The sequence below is a fragment of the Alligator sinensis genome, unplaced genomic scaffold (assembly GCF_000455745.1).
Source record: "Alligator sinensis unplaced genomic scaffold, ASM45574v1 scaffold225_1, whole genome shotgun sequence".
NCBI classification, from domain to species: domain Eukaryota; kingdom Metazoa; phylum Chordata; order Crocodylia; family Alligatoridae; genus Alligator; species Alligator sinensis.
The window spans coordinates 2,040,248-2,063,930 of NW_005842180.1; positions in this window are offsets into that span (position 1 = coordinate 2,040,248).

Below are 23,683 nucleotides of genomic sequence, written 5' to 3' on the forward strand. Positions count from 1 at the left end.
TTCCAGTCCTCTGGCACCACACCAGAGCACCACGAGTGTTCATAAAGCCATGCCAGGGGTCCCACAATGATCTCTGCTAATTCCCTCAGCACTCTGGGGTGGAGGTCATCAGGACCAGCTGATTTAAATATATCCAGTCCATCCAGAAGTTCCCTGACTAGATCCTCACTGACCCTAGGCTTGGGTCCGTCTCCTCTGGGGCCTGAGGGGGTCCCAGCGGACGGGCTGATCTGGTCCCTGCTCAGGAAAATGGAGGCAAAGAAATTGTTAAATAGGTTAGCCTTGTCATCTGGTGCGACAACCAGATTTCCTAGCATGTCTTGCAGAGGCCCCATGTTACCCGGTACCTTCTTTTTGCCCTCTATGTATTTAAAAAAGGACTTTTAGTTGTCCTTGATCTGGGTAGCTAGTCCCAGTTCTGTCTCCACCTTGGCCTTCCTGACCACCCGCCTGCAGCCCCGAGCAACTGAGGTATAGTCCTCCCTGGTGATGGCCCCTCCCTTCCATTGGGTGTATGGCTCCCTTTTAGCTAGGAGACATTCCCGTATGCTTTTGGTGAGCCATGGGGGCTTTTGCACCCTCTTGCCCCCTTTGATCCTTGTTGGGATTACCTCCCTTTGGGCTTGGAGGATCATCTCCTTAAGGAACGACCACTCTTCTTGGACACCTGACTCCCCTCCCCTCCAGGACCTCAGTACTTCCCCAACTATTCTCCTTACCTCATTGAAATCCACCCTCCTGAAGTCTAGGGCTGCTGCCTTGCTGCAGGCTTTTGCCACCTTATGCTGGATTGTAAATTCCAGCAGGCGATGATCGTGTTGTCCAGGTGGTCGAACACCCGCAGCCCCCTCAAGAGGTCATCGCCTGTGGCCAGCACCAGATCCAACAAGACATCTCCCCTGGTGGGGCTGTGCACCTCCTGAGCTAGATGGAGGTCCTGTATCTCGGCTAGGAACCTATGTGAGCAGTCTGACCTGGCTGACTGCTCTTCCCAGCAGATGTCTGGAAAGTTCAGGTCACCCATCCCTTGTATTCTAACCCAGAGCACTTCAGTGTGCCCCTCATCTGACCTTGTGCTACTTGATGAGGATGTGTATTCCTCCTTGATGTAAAGCACCACACCCCCACCTTTCCTCCCTGTCCTGTCCCTCCTGTACAGCCTATAGCCCTTGATATTCACCTCCCAGTCATGTGTTGGGTCCCACCACGTTTCTGCGAGCCCCACTATGTCTGGCTTGGTGTCAGCTAGCAGGAGGGTAAGTTCCTCCTGCTTGTTTCCCATACTACGAGCGTTTGTATAGAGGCATTTGAGGCCTCCTGAAGATGCGTGCACTGGCCCCCTAATCTCAGTACTGCCCGGGCCCCAGTTGCTTACCTGGGTATTCATTCTGCTCATCGTTGGTCTAGGCTGGGCTGTTCTTGTGGGTGTCTCTTGGTTTTTTGGTTCAAGGCTTCCTCTGCCCTCATCTTCCCCGTCCCCTGACAAGCCTAGTTTAAAGCCCACCGGAGGAGATCTGCCAACCTAGAAGAAAACACATGCTTACCTTTGGGGGAAAGATGAAGCCCATCCCACCCGAGCATATCTCTCGTCGTGATGTGCGGGTCGTTGTCTAGGAAGCCAAAGCCTGCCTCAAGACACCATTCCCGAAGCCACCAGTTGGTCTCTCTGATGCAGGTCTCATGTTGTCTTCCACATCCACTCACTGATAGGACAGAGGAGAATACCACCTGTGCTCCTATCTCCCTCAGCACGCCCCCCAGAACATGGTAGTCCATCATCAGGTGATCAGGGCTTCTCCTGGCTGCATCATTAATACCCACATGGATTAGGACCATGGGGTAGTAATCGGTGGGCTGGCTCATGGCCTGGATTATCCCCGTCATGTCCGAAATCTTTGCTCCGGGGAGGCAGTACACCTCTCATATTGAGGGGTCCTGGCAACAGATGGGCCCCTCCGTACCTCTCAGGATGGAGTCTCCTATGATGATCACTCAATGCTCCCTCCTCCAGGTCTGCTTGGCTCCTTTGGCCTTTTTGGAGCGTGAAGAGAGTGGAGTTGCCTCCTCACTGGAGGTTTCCTCCTCTCCTTCCTTCTCCTGCAGTGTTGCTAGGGCCTCATACCTGTTATCTAGCTGGACTGGAGGAACTGGTACTGCTTTGCTGCGAGCAGCCCTGGTTTTGGTTGTGACCATCTGCCACTCAGCAGTGAAGGGCACCTCCTGGGGTGCTTCTTCCTTGTGTGCATGGTCCTGCCCACTCTGGAACTTGAACCCAAGCCAAAGGGGCTGCCTTTCCTTTCAGAGGCTGTGCTGCTTCCCAGCAGTGGAACCCAGGTCCAGAGTGACTTGGCCTGGTTAGCAGCACCCCCTCCCTCCCTGCCACCATATCCTGACCACTTCTGCACCTTTCTGGGGCTGACCTGGAACCTCTTTGGGGCCCTGTGCCTATGCTGTAACTATTTGGCCTTAGAAGGTAGGCGGTGTCAAAGCCAGCCCTGGCAGTGGGTCTCAGACAGCTTGCTCCTCCTCCCCTCCCCTAATGCTGCTCCTTGGAGTTAGCCCCACCAGACACCTTTCTGGTTCCTTGGATCATGGGGCAGCAGCTCCCATGTACCATAACTCCTGTTCCAGGGTTCCCTTGCCCCACAGCATCTTCCACTCAATGAATAGTGTGGAACATTCCCCCACAGATGCCATCCAGGGCTGCCCCCCATAGGACTCTTGGGCATGTTGCCCAAGGAAGGAATCCCTAGAGTCTGGCTTTCCATACTAAGGAGAGGTGGACAGCAGCCTGTCCCACCACTACTGCCCAGAAGGGCAACAGTATCTCCATGGGAGGTGGTGCTGATGCCGCTCAGGGGTGTTGTAGCTAGATCCCAAATGGTCTGTCACCCTGCACATAAATTCCTTATTCTAGCACTGTGACTCTCTCAGCTCTGTAGTGACAAGGGTAGCTTCTCTCAGACAGCAGGTGGCCATTTGTAGACCCCATTTTCAGACCTTCACAGAACATTCCTGGGCCTAGATGGCTCAGTCAAGTGTTGCAGCAGCTCAGGTGCAAGCACCAAACCATCCATTCCAACCACCCACATCGAGGGTCCCATTTGGTTCTCATTTCACCGGGGCCATCTATGCACATGTCTCTGGCTGACCATCATGGATCCAGGATCTTGGGCTTCACAACAAGGCCTCCCACACACACATGAGGAGTCAGCAGACAAGGGAGACACCAAGGAACCCATGGCAAGTCCCCTGTCTAGACCCTTTCCCTTGGCTGGGGCTGGAAGCCATGCAGGCAGCACTGACCACACTGTGAAATGCTTGTATTCTGCCTCCCAGCTGGGAAAAACCAGATACCTGGGTTCTGTCTCCCTACCGTGGGAGCCAGGATGACTGGGAACTGAAGCATTCAGGCCTGGATGGATGAGTCTTCTTTGGTTCTCTGAGAGGAAAGGGAGGGAGGAAGTGGGGGGATGGAGTTTGCTAAATAGAATTCCCATTTCCCATTGCATCTTACTTGTAGTGATGGTCATATGTAGGTGCTCTGCCAAATATGCCCAAAGATGCATCAGCAAAATCCCACAGATGCAACTGTTGGTTACATCTCAGATGTGGGGCTTGAAAAAAGTTTCAGTGTCTTTCAGGGTCTGTTTGGGTGCCATTTTGCCTAAAGTGATTCTATGTCAAAATGCTGGCCTCTCTCAGGAAAGCAATGTGACCTTGAAGGATGGGCCAGCAAATTATCAATTAACCAGGGTTATAGTCCCACTCAAAGTAACACACACTGATAAGCCCCCAGCAACAGTAGGAGGTACTGACCCTGGCTTCTCCGCTTCATTCCAGGTCAGTGGCATGGGGGCTGGGGGTGGGTGTTTGAGAGGCACGAGGTGAGTGGGGAGCATCAATAAATCAGTATCATCACTCTTCCACATGGACCATCATCAAGCCAAGAGCACGCTGAATATCAGAGTAGGCAACTATAGCCTTCTCCATGAGCATATCTCAGCTTACCAAGGAGTCACAGTAAACTGTTCCATCTATAAACATCACATTCAGAAGGTCAGCAGTAAAGTTTCTGTATGGGTATCTGCCTTAAAACATTTAGCCAGTATGACACGGGATGCCAACTTCAAAGCACTCAGAACCACCATACTGGCAATGGTATAATGCTCCAGCAGATTACTGTGTGCCTGTATGGTTCAGAAGCTGTTGAACTAAAAGCTCAATCCTGTACTTAACTGTGCACAGAGACTCATAATGGGCTGTACAACTTACACATACACCAATGTATTACCTGCAGTCTTGGACAGTAGACTAAGTAACATAAGAAGACAGACACTAACCGCTCCTCTGCTGCCAGTTTTCTGGGCCCATAGAGATCTCAGTAGGCCAGGTACTGTGGCCTTGTATGTTGTACTAAATTTAGATAAGGGGTAGGGTGAATGGAAATGAAATTACTGTTCAGAGTAATCAGGTCTGAAAGCTATTCCTACAACATTTTATACCAACAACAAATGAGTCCCTCACTGGGCACGACCTTGATAGAGAAGTGTGAGTCAAGCCGAGCAGATTTTGATCTGGATACAGATACTTTAAAACATCTCTTCACAAGATGAATATCTTGGACAGCCCCCTGTGCGAGTGTGGTGTATAGCAAACAGCATAGCACTTAATCGAAAGCTGCAATCTGTACAAATGCCTAGGTGGAATCTGCACACTGAGCAACAATCCCAGACAGTGGCTCATAGCTGGCTGGAGGGAACAAGGGCCAGGGAAGGGGGTTGGAAACAGGGGATTCACTGACTCTTTTCAGTGACAGCCCAGGGGCAGGGCCAGCCCGGCGCTCAGGCAGAGGATTTGAGCTCTGGCTGAAGCTAGAGTGCTGCCCTGGGAAGAGGGAAAGGGTGAATGGGGTGCCACAAAGCCCCATAGGTTGCCAATGGAATGTGACCTAACACGAGTTGTGATAGGATGTGTACAGATGTTCATTCCAGCCCTCTAACCTACAGTGCTGAAGTCTGATACCACATCCATCCAGGGTTATCTTAGAGCAGGATCTGCCATTTTTACAGTGTTCTACATGCCATGACTGTCTGCTCAGCTCCAGCTGTAGAGAGCTTTCTGAGTGCTTACCATGCAATAAGTGTAACTTATGTACCTGGCCTAAGTGTTAGAGGGATAGTGCAAAGTGGACACCATACCATAAAATCATTGCCTAGCTTACTGCTCAGTAAACTTCCTAATGCAGACAAGCCCTTATACAATCTAATCCAAAAGCAGTTCAATTATAATGGGAATCTTTCTATTGACTTAAGTAGAATATTGAATAGATTTGAGCCAAAGCCTGATTCCCCTTCCATGAAACATAAAACAAAAAGAAAGTAAAAAACATATACCTTATATATTATAGAAGTCCTTCCACATTTTCTTTAAAAAACATCTTATTTTCTTTTAAAAGCAAAAGGACTAGGAAACAGAGAAAGACATTGAATTTAAATGCCAGAAATAGTTCCTCTGAAGAATCTTTAAGCCCATATCAATTTCTACAAAAACTGATAAAATGCAAAATGTCATACTGCAAAGGCGTGTGTGGGTGCTTCTTGAGCAAGACGCCATGTATCTCTTAAGTTCAGTAGCTTGCAAACTATGAAACGAAAAAGGTTGCCATGGTAAGCATGCTGTTTCTTTCTCTCTATCTCTCTGTCTCTCTCTTTTTAAAATGCAACAACATATACAGTAATCACATAAGCCCCTGTAAATTATTGGCATATAAAATGCTGGTACCCGCCGCCACCTCGAAGTTCTTTTCTTTGACTCTTTCCTGCACCAAGCTCCCCTTTGGTGCTATAATTTCTACCATTCAAAACCAAGATGGAGAGATGTATAGAATTATAGACGGCATATAATGACATACAATTGCAGCTACATACTCAAGTCTTTCCATGAGAAAAATAGTTTTGAAATGTGGTTATTGACAAGCAAGCTCAATGAACAATCCTTTCTTAAGGGATGGAAAGAAAAATGCATCCTTTACTCTGCAATATTTCAGTTTGTCCACACATTTTGAACCAGATACTGCTTTCAGTTACACCAGGATAAATCCAAAGCAATTCCTAGGACAGCAATGGGAACAGAATTTGGCCCAAAGGCTTGTCAGCAGTCACTGAATGTTATTAGAACCCTAGGATTTATTTTTAAACTTATCTTCTCTGTTGTGGACTTCTTCATGTACCATATGACCTGCTCTCAATTTTGTTTCATATATAACCCCAACTCCCCTCCCAAACTTTCCCCTGCTCCAAAATAATCCATACCGTTTTAGTCTCTCAACCGTCACTACCAGCAATTCTTTACTAAGATTTCAAAAACTGGACAGAAAGTAAGGGGAGAATGTTCCCCACAATTTTTCACTCTCTTCTAAATATTCTCTTCTTTATGGATGAGGGACCGTTCCAAACTCACTAAAGGTCCCAATGTTATGTGCTCTTTGACAGCATCCTTATCTCCTCATGTCTCCCAATCATTTTCCAAGCCAAGCCAACATTATATATTCATTAGTGTACCTTCATATTCATTAAACACTTTCCCAACTGATTTTACAGCAATGTTCCCTCCTCCTCAGTAAAGAATCTTGTCGTGAATCAGAGCAGCCGCCGGCAGCCGCTTGACTCACACACCGGAGTGTTTAGATTTAGAGCTCGGCAGGCGGGTAGTGATGGATGGAGTGGAATTAACCAGGCACAGACACGTGTAGGTTACAGGAGTTTGTTTACTTACGTTGCCTAGATAGTGATGACGACGCAGGCAAGCCTTTGTTCCGTTACAGCTTCGGTTACAGAGTCGAGTATACGCATATAACTTCGGTTACAGAGTCGAGTATACGCACGCAGTTAAGTTACGACGAGATAATGACAGACGTGGCGCCGAAAACGGACGGTCACGCTTGCAAGACTTTCTATGTCAATATTTTATGCTGACGGGGTGATCAATTGGGAATTGATCAATTTCCCAATTCTCTGGTGACAAGCACAGGTGTTTCCTGTGAGATCCCCAGAGCTCTCCGACTTGGGCGGAAACCATTAAACTATTTATAGGCAGAGGTGTTTGACAGAGATGCCCAATCGTGAACCGTTATATGGAATCTTTAATTTTTGGCAGGTGGCAGCTCTTTGTCTCCTCAAGTTACAAGGTAGTGGGTTAGGTTTCTCTACCTGTTACGTGTGTGCTACGTGTGAGGAGCTTACACTTATCTTTGACCAATTATATATAGTTTCCCCTAGCATTTTATTTCAGCTGACCAATTATCTGTAGTACACCACCAGCGTTTTGTTTCAAGGAATTTCTTGGCAGGGAAGTTTTTTAACCCTTAATAGTCAAATGAAGATGATTTGAATGGTATCTCTTGCTCAGTGGCATGGGCACAAGTTAATTGGGTTGTGACAAATCTATTCCAAGAAACTTTCCAAAATGCATTAAGACTTCTCAACCTTTTTCTGTTTTATTGAAATTAAACTCAAGAGAGTCTTTGGAAGAGACAACTGTGCTGTGTCTAGCACCATGGGCTTCAATCATAAATTTGGTCTCCAGGTATTACTGCAAGACAAATATTAAAGATCTTGTGTTTCACATGCATTTATATAATTTTGCACTTCATGGCCCATGTCTTCCTACTGTTACTGTTCCAGCTGTTATTTTTTGGCAAAGCTGTTATTTTTTTACAGATTGATGTACGTTTAACATGCTTCATATAGAAAAATGAATAATTAGAAGCAGTAGGACAATTCTCCAAGTACAGGAAGTGAGGCAGATCTCCATATTAAGACATGCTTCAAGTTTATTTGCTGACTTTATCTGCTGCTTTCTATTTTGTTTGTTGGCTTCTTGTAAGGAATACTTTTAGCTGAAAAAAAGAAAAAACCAAAAACCTCCAGTATTTGGTATGCCTATCTGGAGAGAGAGAGTCGGTCATCTTTATTCCTCAAACTAAAATGTATTGCATGGAAGATGTATTGCAATATACAGTAGGTTTAAAGATGACTGACACCAACAAAACTTAAATGTTGAAAAAAAAATTGCATGACATATTTCAAAGTGCCATTCCCCTGCACAAACAAACTTAATTTTAAAATAAAATTAAAAAAAAAATTCCTGTTTCCCCAACACACATTGTCACTGAAACCTATGGTGATGATCATGTAAGTCTACATAACACAACATTTTGGTTTTCCGCATCACCTGGGAAGCGTGAAAGGTATTGATAGAAAACTAAATCCCACCTTTCCCCATTACCATCACTATAATGATAAAGGAAGAGCAAGTAGATTTTGGTTTTGATCCAAGAAATCTATATAGTTCCAAAGATCCAATTACATGGATCCCAGCTCAGTGTTTGTACATAGGCTTCTCGATTAAGAGGGCACTGCTAGGCTGTAGATTTCAGCTACATGCAGAGTAGATAAATAGCCAAATGTTGAGGTACTAAAAGGATTTTAAAAAAACAATGCCAGCAACATTTCAACAGTAGTGATATTGTTAAGAGTAGCTGAAATAAACGTCATGATCCCACTCTCAAAGCCCTTTTGCAAAAAAAGGTCAACCCAATGATTGAAGAAAAACAAACAAAAGTTCTGCCTCTATTACACTGAAATGTTAACTTTTACATACCCTAATTACAAAAAAAGCTTTTGATAGTAAGCTACTGGATAAGTAAAACAAATATAATTAAAGTTTGCCAGCAAACTTATCTAAACATAGATAGTTGAGGTATAGCAGGGAGAAATTCATTAAAATATCAAAAGGTTCTTCCCATAATTAGAAAAGGCATATGACCAAATAAAGCCAAGGCATATTTTAGTTTAATATTGCATAATAGGCAGAACAGAGCTAGCAAAGAACAAACTGTTCTGTTTGAGGCAGTGCTCTGTTGGAGGCTTTTCTTTTTAAAATGTCAGTGATTTCCATGACTTCCAAACTTTGCATACAGGGGTGTATGTTTGCATAAGCATTCAAAGGTTGGTCTTTTGATGAGGCCCACATTAGGCTGGCTGACTAACAGCTGTCTCTAAAGCAAGCCTTGTGGTGATAGATTGAAAACCGAGGAATTTCTACCTGCACAGGAAGACACCTAAACTTGCTTGGTAGATTTGAAGGCTAAAAGAGACACATTCACAAAGGTTTTAGAACTTTGGAAAGAAGTTCTACCATTCCATAGCTTTTACAACTTGTTCCATTTCTTCCAACCAACCCCATGATCATATTGCACTATCAGGACTGTTCACCAGAATCTCCCATTGTTTTGAGAGAACAGTTCTGCCAGGAAAAAAGTGACAATATGATATGGTTATAAATGTAGGCACTAGACATTATAAACCTATTCCATTACTCATGAAATCATACTTTTTTCATACCCTCGAGTAAAAAACTATGTTGCAGGTGTTTTATATCCTCCTATATATCCAATTCCAAGAGAAATATTAAATAATAAAATTTTCCTGCCCTTAATGTTTATTGTAGGAGAAGGAACATTGGATTATATAAGCTGTGGGTGGAAATGAATATGCATAATGTAATTCTGAAGGAGACAATGGTCCGAGGTACATCAGTAGGACTCTGCATTAATTTTCTGATTCATTTATAATAGCAAACTGTTTCACTCTCCCCTCTCTACATCCCAAGAGGAAAACAGAAGAGACAGATTTAGGAGGGAAGATTAGCTGCAGTATTTTAAGGTCCTATCAGTAATGAGGAAAGGAAAAATTAACTGTTGGCAAAAGAACATCAAAAGTAACCCATAAAGTCATTGATCTCTATATTGATCGAAGGTGCAACATTCCCATAAATAGATAACAAATGGCAAAAGCAAACAAACAAACAACAAACAACAACAAAGTTTGTATCCAAAGGAAATTTGGGTCAGGGTGTAGTGCTAGGTAAGCCCCAGCAACAGAGCATTTGAATGGGGCAGACCATAGTTGACACATAGGGAAGAAATGGGGGGGCATGTGCCCCCCCCCCCTTGACATTGAGCGCTCCAGCCTAAAATTGGCCACTGGGGTCACCAGCTGGCTGCTGGGGGACCACCCCTCCCAGTTGTGCCGCAGACTTGGGAGGCACCAGTCAGTCACCCATGAGGCAGACAGTATTTAACTGCTATTTAAATTGCTTCCTCACTTTAACTACAAGCATTCAGCCCAAGCAGCACTCTCCAAAGAGAAGTAGGCCCCTACTTTCACTGTCGCAGCAATGCACAGGGCAGGACTCATCCCTCCCTATACCTCTTTCTCCCATTTCACACTAGCACCTGGCTCAGCAGACCACTGCCTATACAACATGTGGCCACAAAAAAAACACGACTGGTAACTAGCTGTATACTGAATCTATTGAATGCCCTTCCTTCCAAGGGAAAACAAAACAGTTGATTATTGCAGAAATCCTGTGTTTAGTACAGAGAAACTCCAGTCATCATTTACATAAAAGTATATTCCATCAGTGAGCACGGAGCAAAAAGAATCTTATAACATCAATCACATGTAAGCATCAAATCCCACCTACATTATAACCAATTTTATCTTCCAGTAAGTCAAGCATCATTATGATTTTTTGGTAAGTTCAATGAGAAAATACAGAAGATTTTCTAACAAATGAAGAAAAGCTGTAACACCATAATATTTACTAAGCACACATTCACCTTTACCTGCCCCCAAAGGATGTCTGTATTTCAATATTCTATATATCGGGTGTGTTCCCTATTTTTGCTGTTGATGAAATCTCTTTGTGATTTAAAATTTATTACATTAAAATGTTTTCTTTTGAATTTTCTCACTTAGATGCAAGTTGGTTCAAAGTTGCATTATTTGAAAGGTTCATATATGTGCTCCAAGTCCCTATCCTTAACCTCCTTTTCATTAGTGCTATATTACTGTCTTTCCTTTTTCTTCACTGTGAAATGATGATTCTGGTTTCATTGAAGTTATTTTCAGCTTTTTAGATTATGTCTTCCCCTTGCCCTGTTTAATCTGTTCCAGGAGTCTTGTGGGAGGCTGTCTTTCATATTACGATGAAACATTTTAAGTAGTCCAAGTTTCTAATTTACAGGGGAGAAGTAACATACTTTTACTTGATTCTATTTAGGGATGTAAGTAGCAAAGTAGCTACAGATACTCCCCTCCCCCCCCCCAACCCACCCACACACACGCTTGAGAGAATATAACTATTGGACCCCAAGGATCATCTGGAGATGGGTATATAATAAGCTTTCTCTGCACTTCCTTCCTGATCAGTAACACTCCAACTAGTGCAGTCGTGGGTCACTCCCAAGTCAAACTAAACTGTTTCTGAAGACTTTTCAAAATGCAGACAACTACCTACTTGAAAGGGGAAATGATGCTATTCAAACAAACTGCTGACCATTCATGGAGCTGAGGTCTGTATCTTTGAAAAACTAGCGAATTAGTCATGGAGCTGTCTACTGCTGGATATTATGACCCCAGGTGCAACTTAAGCATGAATTACAAAAAAGGAAAGAAAGAGAATATGAGGTTTGCAAGTTACTCATGGAAATGTTGGATTGGATGTTATTTTTGTTTGCTGCAACCAGGCAATAAGTGCTATTGACTGCTGTGGTCTCTCAACATGAGGTATGTGTCACTAGTGAAACAAGAGTATTTTAGAGCTATTGACATTTTCTAACAAGACTTAAGAAAATTAGAAGTATTTTCTTAATTGAATGTGTGATATTTATTTGCCATTACCTTCATTGCAATAATGTAACATTTAGAAACAGTCATTACACGACATACCAAATAGCATCATGGCTAAACTAGACTCAGAGGAACAGGTAAATGTTGCAGAAAGAGGAATAGGTAACTCACAAGATACTTTTCCCTTTGTGTACTGAGTACTAAGCTGATGCTTCAGTGTACTATTTTGCTATAATGCTTCCATAAATACCATATTTCACATGACATACAACAGAGACCCTAACAGGTTGTTAAAGATCCTGTTAATCTTGGTGATCTGGCCAAATTCCAGTTTAATGTCATTTTGATTCTCTATTGATCCTGCAGTCTCACTGATGATGCTGTTTCTTCTTTTCTAAAAGCTATTGTGCACCTCATATTTCACCTCAGAAGTAGCTATACTTTGGTCATGAATAATACCTACATAGAATATGTTTTTGCATTTTTATGAATGCAAAATGTGATATATTATCATGATTAATGCTCAGAAATATTTTCCCAATAAAAATATATTTGCTTCTAAAAGGTAGATGATTCATGCTCCATCCTACATCAAAGTAAGCAAGTCAGTTATATAGGACTTATTTTCTGTATCATACTTATCATGTGAATCCCTGTGAAGTAATTCTTATTTAATATTCCTTCAGTAAGCAATGACAAGAATTAGGCAAATTGTGGTGTCCAAGTGTGGGGAATTGCAATATTTTTTTTAAATGAAAAATATGCTTTGTATGAAAAGTAAACTTTTTATTAAAGGTTTTCCAACTCACTGTTTTATTGTGACCTATTAGAACTCAGAGTTTTATTTTTTCCTTTTAAACAAAAGAATAGGGACATGAGCAAATTATCTGAGAACAAGGATAGGGGTTTTTTGTTTGGTTTTGGTCTATGCTTTCACAGGAGTTCTGTGACTTGAACTTCTCAGGGCTACAATGCAACAAAATAAAACCTTAGCTGGGACAAGTGAATTACCAGTCACTGCTACCATGCATATGGCAGTGCCTCATAGATATAAATGTAACTATCCAATTGCTCATGAAGAATGATGGGGTGGGAAGCGGGCTGGGTGGGAGCCCTGGGCCCCCTCCCACCCCGTCCAGGCCCACTCCCCCTTCCCTCCTGCTGCTTGGGGTCCAGGCCCACTCCCCACCTCCCTGCCGCAGCAGCAGGAGGAAGGAAGAAGCAGGCCCAGACCCTATGCGGGGGAGGACTGGGCCCAAGGTTGGGGATGCTGGATCTAACATTTTAAATTGACCTGGATTAGACTAGAATTAAGTGAAGTACTTTCTGCGAGTAGTCATTTAATTAATTAAACCAACTGGTTTTCCTTTCCTCCTCAACTAAGAAAGTGCTTCTTGTCAAAGAGCATGCTAGTGCAGCAGTTCCTAGGCTATGGTCCCAGGGCCACTGTTTGGTGGATTCAAGTTGGGCTCCTTCTTTTTGCATTTATGGTGGAAATAAAAATGGGTGGTAGCAGCTAGGATCTGCAATCACTGCTAGTGATTTCCCTGTATAAGAGAAGAGGAAAAAGAACTGTCCTCAGGATCAGAATATATTTTTATAAAAGGAGTTCCAGAGTGGCAGTTAAGGTTCCTGTTTGTTTGTTGATATAATTATTTTCAGTTATATCTCAGGAGCCCATTCTATGAGCACTTAAGCTTGTACTTAAAGGAGTAATTCAGAAGTTTAAATATATGGCTAAGGATTAGGATCTAAGGTATATGTAGAAAGGTGCAGACAGAAGTGACCATTTTTGCCCGATCTGGCCCCTGAAAGTGCTCTACAGCTTTGACCAAACACAAGTGTATGGCTGCAGAGCACTTTAAAAGTGCCTGATTCCACCACAGTCTGAACCCTCATTATGTTGGGGACCTCATTACATGAGGGTTCAGATGGAGTAGCTTCAAAGAAGAGTACTTTCATTAACTTCTGTGTGTGTGTGCCGGGAGCAGGGTTTGGCCGATCCAGCTCAGCACTCTTCCCAGCACTGTTTTCAGAATGGGAGGGGAGGGAAGGGAGCAGAGGGAGCTTATTCAGGGGGTTGCCCAGCTGGCACTGGAGGGTGGGGTGGGTGGATTGGAGCCCCCTCCCCCCCCAAGGTCAGGGCTCTAATCTACACCCCCACTCCAGTGCAGCTGGGGAAACCCCAGAACGGGCCTCCCTCCCCTGCCTTCTTCCCCTCCCATTCTGAGAAAGCTGAGAGCTGGGAGAGGGGGACTGGAGTTTGTGGAAGAGGCTGAGGGAAAAGGCCTCTCTCCCTGGATTGTCTCCAGACTGGAGATAGATCACCCACTCCCCTGACCTAGCAGCTAATGTCTGTTGGGTTGGGTGGATCAGTCTAACTCATGGTGCTTTCTGTGAAGTGCAATGAGTTTGAGTTTGATCCAGGAGCTGCACTTCTGTCTGTGCCTGAAAGTGTTTTGCTACATTTGAGCAAATATTCCTGTGTAGTTCCTGTGCAATCCCTTCACAGTTGCTTTTCTAGTTTAAAAATATTATTTTCCTATCTGTTCTTCATAAAATGCTCATTATTGCTTTATATGTGTTTGGAAAAGAACAGAATAAGTAAGGTCCAGTTGCAAAAAGGGATTTGGTCATAGAAACACCAAAGGCAGCCACCCTAACTTTCAGGCACCTTTTGGCACTGGATTTATAACCCAGACACCTTGTTCTGGGCTGACCCAAACCCTCACACTAACCACAAACTCTCCATACAATAATAGGTTAATTTTATTGATACGCAGTGATAGTAGATAAGAATAATGCAAATAATTCTATATCTGCCAATCCTAGGATTCACAGAGTCAAGGTATGGTCTTGCCAGTATGCAAACTTCACTCTGAGATTCTCTCTTGAATGTCAGATGTCAGCAGCCTGGAGGTTGGAGGTGAAAGCTGAGGCCCCCCTACTCCTTTGGGGTAGGTGAGACAGGCTGGTGGTATGCCCTCTGTCCATGACAGCCTCTGGTTCCCCTCTTGGGGACCTTTGCTGCTCTGAAATCCTTCCTTTTGTATTCTCTCCCTCTTATGATGACTCTTCATCTCTGGGCATTGCTGACTGGTCTACCTGTGGTTTTCATACTGTCCATGTTCTGTCCTGTCAGCATATTCCTTTGTTTCACAAACCCATCACATGCACACATCCTAATTTGGGCCTTTTCTGGTTCTCCTAATTTGGTCCATCTACTAAAACCATAAATCCCAAGGGCTCTGCAGGTGGGCACTGTGACCTTGTGCCACCTTATCTCATGTTATGGAAGAGTGGTATATGTCTTCAATTTTCTGGCCCGTGTATCTGCTTGCCTGTGTCAGGCACAGTGGACCTTGAAGAAACTGTCACAAACAGGCTTTTAGAAATTAGTTAAATCTTGCTGTTGCCCTGGACCATTGTCAAATGCATATCTACTTTACCTACAAGCCAATTCCCAAAAACAAACCTCTAAATACCATTTTCTAGCCATCAGCACCTAGCTCCTGAATTTACCTATCTCCTGAATTCATAAACTTACCCAGGTACTTATGTTCTCTATACAGTGAAAGGGAAAATTAGACCCCTGAAAATGGGATTCATTAAAAAAAATCCCAGCATGCTGCAAGGGGGAAGGAGCCAGGAGAGATGTCTAAGCCAGCCAATAGGAAGCATAAAGGAGGCTGCCTCTGAAAATGTACCCTTCGACCAGATTTAAATGCCTATCTGTAACCCTTCAATTTTTATGTGGTAGTCTAGTGGTTAGAGCACCTACCTAGTAAATGGGAAACTTGGGTTCTGTGCCTTCCACAGCATGATTTGGTTCCAAACCTCAAGTCTCACCCTCCCAAAAGAAGAGCCCTACCCTCCCAAGTAGAAGGTAGACTAGGAATAGGCATCCTACAACCCTTTTCTTGAAGCTGTACACACAGGATTGCATGATTCATGGGACTGCAGGGATAACAAACCAGAGGGAGTCTGACTGTAGCTGAATAATAATGTTATTCAGTGGTAGGGGAGGAGAAGACGTTGCAGCACAGTTGGGGAGCAAGTGAGCAGCCAACAGTGGTGAAAGAACAGGTTAGGGACTACTTTAAAAGCTGGACAGGCATAAGTGCATAGGGCCAGATGAGATGCACCCAAGGGTGCTGAGGGGGTTGGCTAATGTGATTGCAGAGCTGCTAGTCATTATCTTTGAAAACTTGTGGTGATTGGCAAAGATCCTGAATTATTAGAAAAGGGACAATCTAGCACCCATCTTGAAAAAAGGAAAGGAGGAGAACCCAGGGAACCACAGACTGGATAGCCTCACCTCAGTCCATGGAAAAATCAGGAAGTAAATCTTCAAAGAATCCATTTTTAAGTAGTTGGAGGAGAAGAAGTTGAATAGGAACAGTCAGCATGGATTCACCAAGGGCAAGTCATGGCTCACCAACCTGATTGCCTTCTATGATGAGATGGCTGACTCTGTGGATGTGGGGAGAGCAGTGGACATGATATACTTGAATTTAGCAAGGCTTCTGATAGTCTCCCACAACATCCTTGCAAGCAAGCTAAGGCAGCCTGGGTTGGATGAATAGGCTATAAGATGGATAGAAAACTGTCTGGATTGTCAGACTCAAAGGATAGTAATCAATGGTTCCATGTTTAGCTGGCAGATGGTATTAAATGCAGTGCCCCAGGGGTTGGTCCTGGAGACAGTTTTGGTTCAATATCTTAATCAATGACCTGGAAGAGGGGATGGAATGCACTCTAAGCATGTTTGTAGATGGCACCAAGGTGGAGAGAGTAGTAGATATGTTGGAGGGTATAGTTAGGATTCACAATGACCTAGACACATTGGAGGATTGGACCCCCAAAAATCTCATGAAGTTCAATAAGGATAAGTGCAAAGTCCTGCACTTAGGGTGGAATAATCCCATGTACTGGCACAGGTTGGGGACTGACTGGATAACTAGCAGCTCTGTAGAAAAGGACCGGGGGGTTGCAATGGATATTAAGATGATTATGAGCCAACAGCGTGCCCTTGTTCTGAAGAAGGCTAACAGGATGTGGACAAATTGGAGAGTCTAGTAGAGGACAGTAAAATGGTTAGAGAGGTGGGGCACTGTGGCGAGGTGGGCATCCCCGCTAGCCACAGCTAGCTCCTCACCTGCCTCTGGGCATGCCACCCGCCTGTCTCATCCACCACATCTTGTTGGTAATTAATAAGCTGTTAAATAAGGTGGGAGGCTGCCTATTATTGCACCCTGATATTTGGGGGCATCTCTGGCTCCGTACATCCCCTACACCATGGCCCAAGCCTCACAGATGGCATCTCAGGCAGTTAGTTGGACCCTCACCTTCGCTTGTTAGCTGTGGCCCCCAACCATGGGGACCTTTGGCTTCCGTAAGCCCTGGCCCCATCTCAGGCCCAGTTGGGACCCCAAGCTCCCTCCAGCAAAGGAAGTTTAGGTTAGTTGTGAGGGGAAACTTTCTCATGAGGAGAGTAGTAAAGCACTGGAACAGATTATTCAGTGAGGTTATGGAATGTCCATCCTCGGAGGTTTTCAAGACCACTGTTGACAAAGCCTTGGCTGAATGAGCTAATTGGGGGTGGTCCTGCTTTGAGCTGGGGGTTGGACTACATGACCTCCTGAGGTCTCTTTCAGCCCTAATTTTCTATGATTCTAAGACCTAGGTTCCTGTTTCTGCTTCCAGGAGGACTTATTCATTGACTAAATAGAATGTATTAGTTTATTGAAATAATTTCCCTATATACTTTATTAAATAATCATTAATAAAAGTTACAAATATTGTATGTTAATTTATGTAGGGCATTTTTTAACAAAAAGCTGAGAACCTCATCTGGTCCTTTTGCAGTAAGTAGTGTGTGATGTTTTAACAAAAATAATAAAGTAATAAGTAAGAAAAAAACATTCTATTGTGTCCAAGAATATGATATACTACTTTGTCAGTGATTGCAATGGGGTATCAGTGAAGTTACTGTTCTGTGTTCAATTTTCAGCTAGTTTACAAGTACCATGTTTCTTTGGTCAGATAAGCCCATGAGACGTGCAAAATCTGTATCCTCAGCAATGCAAGGAAATTCCTAAAAGAATAAAAGAAGCATTCTCTTGTAAAACAGACCTGCCCAAACTGGTTCCACACAGGAAACAATTTATTTGCTCACCGTTGCTATGTTTTTTGGATATACAAAGTAGGCCAAAACCCCACTAGGTACTGGGGTCTAATTTGGTGTAAATTAGAGTGAAAGGGTTAGATTAACTGATATTTCATAAATTTAGTCACAAATTAGAATTCTTCCTTGCTTCACTTCTCTTTTGAGTCCAAGTTGTTCAAATCATGTATAAATATGGTACGTGCACAAGAACCCCAAAGCAGACCAAAAATACCCCTTCTTAACTCAAGGTATCTGTAACTTTGGGTCACTGCTGCGTACATTACTAATTCAAACACCCTTTTCCAACTGCTAGCTTGGCAGGACCCATGCAGTACAGGAAGAACAAGTCTTTCACATCAGCAAAACAGTAAGGCTATACAAAGCTTTGGTCCTTGATTCGATTTGGCAGAGATTCGGCCTGATTTGGTGGCTGAATCTCTGAATCCAAATCGAATCAGAGGACCCTTTATTCTCTCTGAATCTAATCAGAACCCTCCAAATTGATTTGGAGAGATTCAGAAAGATTCAGTGATTTGGACATAGACACAGCTTTAAATTTTTTTCCTACATACCGCTAGGCATCAAGCAACTTGCGAATGCTGTGATGCTGGGGCACACGGAGTGTCCCACAGAAGCGCAGGGGTTCCCAGGACACTCAGCAACAGACCCAGAAGTGGACCAGAAGCACTTCCAGTCCACTTCCAGGTCTGCCGGGGAGCATGCTGGGCCCCCCTATCCCCAGCTCAGTGACTGATGCCTCCTGGGTGGGGGTGCACCCAGTGTACCCCCGTGGCCAATTGCCAAGCCAGGGGGCCCCCCCATATGCTTCCTGGTGGACCCAGAAGTGGACTAGAAGTATTTCCAGTCCACTTTCAAGTTCGCCTCCAAGCACATAGAGGCCCCTCTCCTGCACTCCTGTGGGACGCTCCATGCGCCCCAGCATCGCAGCATTCACAAGCTGCACTGGTACCTCAAGGGATGTAGAAAAAACTTTGAAAGCTGTGTCTATGTCTAAATCTCTGATTCTTCAAATCAGCATCAACTCTTCAGATTTGGATTTGACTGAATTGAATCAGGGACAGTAATTCAAAATTAACAAATCAAATCACTGTCCCTGATTCAGGCCAAATCCAAATTGAATAGGGCCCGCTTCACACACCCCTACAAAACAGTCATCTAAGTTCCAATGAAGAATCTTCATTACTGGTGAAAAGGTGTTATTTAGAAATGCCACCATCACTGTACTGTCTGAATCAAAGCATATCATAGCTGATAAAGGTAGGTAACAGCCAATAGATGTCAGCTGGTGACCTAGGGAAAAGGAGAGGGAAAGAAAGTTAGGGAACCAGGATGAAGAGGTCCCCTCTGATTTTGTTATCCCTTTGCTAACCCATTCCAAAACCCTCTGTCTAGCCTATTTCTCCCAGGCCTGATGCTAAACCAACAGTCATTTTCATGCCTCACATATCCTACCTCAAGCAATGCTAAAATGAAAGCTTTTTGGTGTTAGACATTATTCCAGAACTCTGGTCAGCCACACATCTGATCCCTCAAATTTTAGCAACAACCGGTGCTCTGACATTGCTTAGAAGAAGACAGTCTTCAAACTCTGTGTTCCTAAAACATGGCAGAAAAGTGTTCTGTGCTTAAAACCTCTTGAAAAGGGTACATATTCAAAGTAGTCAATTTTATTTCTTTAGTTATGAAATTGGTTAATTCATATATTCATAGATTAGAAACAGAATGTGTTATAGAAGATATAAGATCATTTATTTTTAAGAAGTACTACAAATCCAGTTGCTAATTTATTTGACTCTAGAAGATACACAAGAAGCTGAAACCACAGGTTAAAGAAAACAAAATGAAAAGAAAAGTATGGCATTAAGGAAACCTAGAAACTCTAGGAAAAGCAGAAAAAGTTAGAAAATAATGTATCTTGATATTTATAAAAATTCTTCCCTCAACAAGATAGAAGGAGAAAAAAGTTGAGAGGATCTAGAAGAACCTGGAAAGCAACAGAGCTGAAAAAGAAGATTTACTGTAGGAGGTAGATATAGCAAATATTTGCATTTATAAGACCATATGGCAGAAAAAATAGGATCAGCACATTTTTAGTTGCCTATGCTGACATGTGTCAGAAGTAAAGGGGACAGCAGAACCTCTCTTTGCTACAGTAACATATGGAGTATTATTTATGTCAAGATACCTCACTAAAAGGAAAATATTTACTAATTAAAGGTGTTCAGAAGAAAGAGCAAAAAAAATTAAGGGCCCAAAGAGACAATTTATAAAGAACAATTCAGCAAGTTAAATTTTTATAACTGGTCAAAGAAATGGCAAATGTGAAGGACTTAGTCTTCACATATGATTGGTGTAAACATTAAGGATTGGAAGAATTACCAAAGATAGTACAACACTATTCATGCCAATGCGTACCATGCACATAACTCTCAAACATAAAACCAAACACACCCACATCATGAAAAGACTTATGCCACAAGAAGGACCTTCTTACCCTAGGAGAGTTAGGGACTTTCTGAAGTCCTTAATGGCCCGCATTACTTCTAATTATGTTTGCTTGCAGTGTTTTCAAATATTCTGATGATGGGCACAGTACAAAACTGTAAGGTAGAAACAGTTAGGAAATAAGTAGGACAGCACTGTACTTCTTTTCTGTCTTAGGGGCCATCTCATAGGCCCAGGCCCTAAACATTCCCCACTCCATTATGAAAGTGCTGTCTTGTTTCCTTAAGGTCCAAATTGGATTCGTTCATTCATCTGTCCACTCCTAAATTCATTCATCCACTCCTTTCCATATCCAAAAAAAGAATGGTTGCTAAAATCCTCTTCCTCCTCACCATTCATTTTATGGTCCCCACTTTCACCACTCAAAACCTTCTATTGCCTCCCCATTATTTTTTTAAAATCCAGATAACTTACTCCCTAGATTCAAGGCTTTGCACCATCTTGCCCCAGAATACATCTTTGCTATTGTTTCCTCTTAGGGTCCTTCCCAGTGGTTTGCTTTATCAATTATGCTAGATTTCATAACCATGTTTACAGTTCTGTCTCTCCATCTTTTTCATGCTACCCAGTTTATGGAATGCCTGCCCAACACCCACCGTAAATCTATCACCATCTCTCAGTAAACTTCTTCCTAAAATCCATGTTTTCCATATTATTGTGACAGGGTAAGCTTCCAGGCCCGGTGTTAGCACCAGCCTACCTCCTGTCTATGGGCATGCTGCCCACCTAGCTCATCTGCCATGCCTTGTTGGTACATAATAAAGAGGGTACTTAGATGGGAGGCCACCCATTTTGAACCCCTGATGTCTAGGGGTGATATCCACAACTCTGAACCTCGCCTACACTGCAGCCCGTGCCTCGCAGATAGCATCCATGATTATAACTGCTCCAGCCAGAAGCTGGGCCAAACTCTGCCCCATGTTAGGCCTCTTCCATGCATACTGTCCCCTCTCACCGGGTCTTACTCACTCTGCCCCCTCTCACAGAGCCTTTCATTTCGCCCCTCTTCTGGGCCTCTTCCACTCTGCCCTGCTCCCCAACTAGGATATACAAGCTATTAGGGATGTAGTAAGGACTCCTATAGTGGGAGGGGGTTGACTGAATATCCTTAAAGTCATCTTCTCTGTTTTCCATGTGTCTGCGTAGCAGGGACCTGGGCCAGCATCACATTCACTGGGGTGATGATCACCACGAAACTTTGCGGTCTGTAGGAGCCCAGATCATCCTGGCAGCAGGTGATGAGCTCATGGGCAGGCAGCACCTCCTCCCTCCCCACCATGCTCTCCCCCTAGGCAGGACAAGGAAGCAACAGGAGACACACTTCCCACGTGCCCATCTCTGGGCACAGCTGAGAGCAGGAAGCCAGACTCCACCTGGACCCAGAGCTCAGACAGGGCCAAAAGCAAGTGGCCAGCATGCCCAGAACTGCCTAGAGCCAGAAGGCTGCAGCTGCAGCCAATGATGAGACCCACAGAGGCTCCCAGCACCTAGCAGTGGCCACAAGGAACACAGAGACATGCAGGGGTTCAGTATGGCTGAGGTCAACCTGGAACTTCCCAGGAGTGGGGAGGCACTTTGCCATGCTGCTTCCCTCTATTGGAGCTAAGGACATCTCATCAGAGACCAGCCTGACTCAGGATCCCTTGGCAGGAACCTGACCCCCCTGCAGACACTGGATGCCAGGTACCTGCAAGGGCCTCATAGTGCCTGTGGACCCAAATTACTCACAGGGGTTGGCACAATACAAGCCCACCCTGTGAATCAGTCTCTCAACTAGGGGCAGAATCCCCAAAAGCCTTAGCCACCTAAGGAAAAGTCAAACTTCTACTGTAAGGCTGAAGCTAGGCCTGTGAACAGACAATGGACATGCTTATTTATGTTGTATTACTTTATTAATTCTTATGTGATGTGGACTTCATTAGCAGTAGACACTTTCCAAAGTAACAGAGCTTGACCAGCCCATGCCAGTCCCAGATTATTCTGTTTTTTTTCTTTTTCATAGCTTTTTTCTGTTACAAGAATTCAGGCACCTAGGGGACATTACAGGAACACTTGAGCAGAAAGGGGTGGGGTATAGGGGTGGCAGAGCCCCACAGAAGATGCCCAGACACTGAGATTTGCACCCATCCCTACATACCCCACTACGATCAGGACCACCTCCAGATATCCTTTTCATTAACATCAAGTCATGGCAGGAAGGATATAGTGATAAAGGGGCAAAATACCCGTTGAGAGTATGGTACCCAGGCCCTACCCCAGTGCAGCCCTTCAGACCAGGTCCCCCTACAGTCTGTAATACAGCTGGGTAACAAACTACCTGGTGTCACTCAAATGAAAAGTAATAGAACAGACAATCCAATGGCCTTGTAAAATACTTTGAAATATGACAAACCTGTTTTCTAATAACCAGCATCTTGCCAGTTCAATGCACCTCATATCACTATTTGAAGAAGGTTTACATTGACCTCTTTTCCACAGCAAAACACCTCTGGTGATCTGCATTTCAGAACAATATCAACACACTGGAAGTTTTTCTTTCTTTAAATAATGGTAAGACTACAAAGTAAAGATTTTCTTATTAGAATGAATAGAGATATTTAGAGCTCTGGTTTTTGCGTATTGAGAAGATGATAATGATCCATTTCCAGTATGCTAATTAAGTATAAACAAAGGAAAGAGGGGAGTATCTTTCTATTTTATAAAAACAAAAATGATCTTCATGCAAATAAAAAACTTGGGTTGAAATCCTGGCTCCAGTGAAATCACTATGAAAACACCACTGAGGTCAGGATTTTACCCCAAGGGAAGATGTGTTATGTAGACCTGTGTGAATAGGGAACTATTCAATTTTGATTCAGTCAGTTTGGATGCCAGAGATTCAATTCAGAGATCCGAATTGTTTTTCTGATTTGATTTGGCCAAATCGCTTCAGAAGATTTGGAGCCAATTCAGAGCCAATTCAGCCATAGAGTATAATGGGGAATCAATGAAATATCTATAAATTTGTTGTCTTTTGGCTGCTTCTGATGAAACTTGCAGGGATGTTATCCTCTTCTGTGAGCATAACACATGCTAAGTTTCAAGGAGATAGGTAAAGGGGATCCTGGGAAACTGCACCTCAAGCTGCTGACAAGCAAAACTCATGTCACATGTTTGTGTTGAGCCACAGTGGGGTGAAAACTATAGGGCTGGTAGTGCTTGCTGAGACCACAAAGCCTGCCAAGTTTCAAGGAGATAGGTGCAGGGGTTTTGGGGAAATTGCACCTCAAACTGCTGACAAGCAACACTC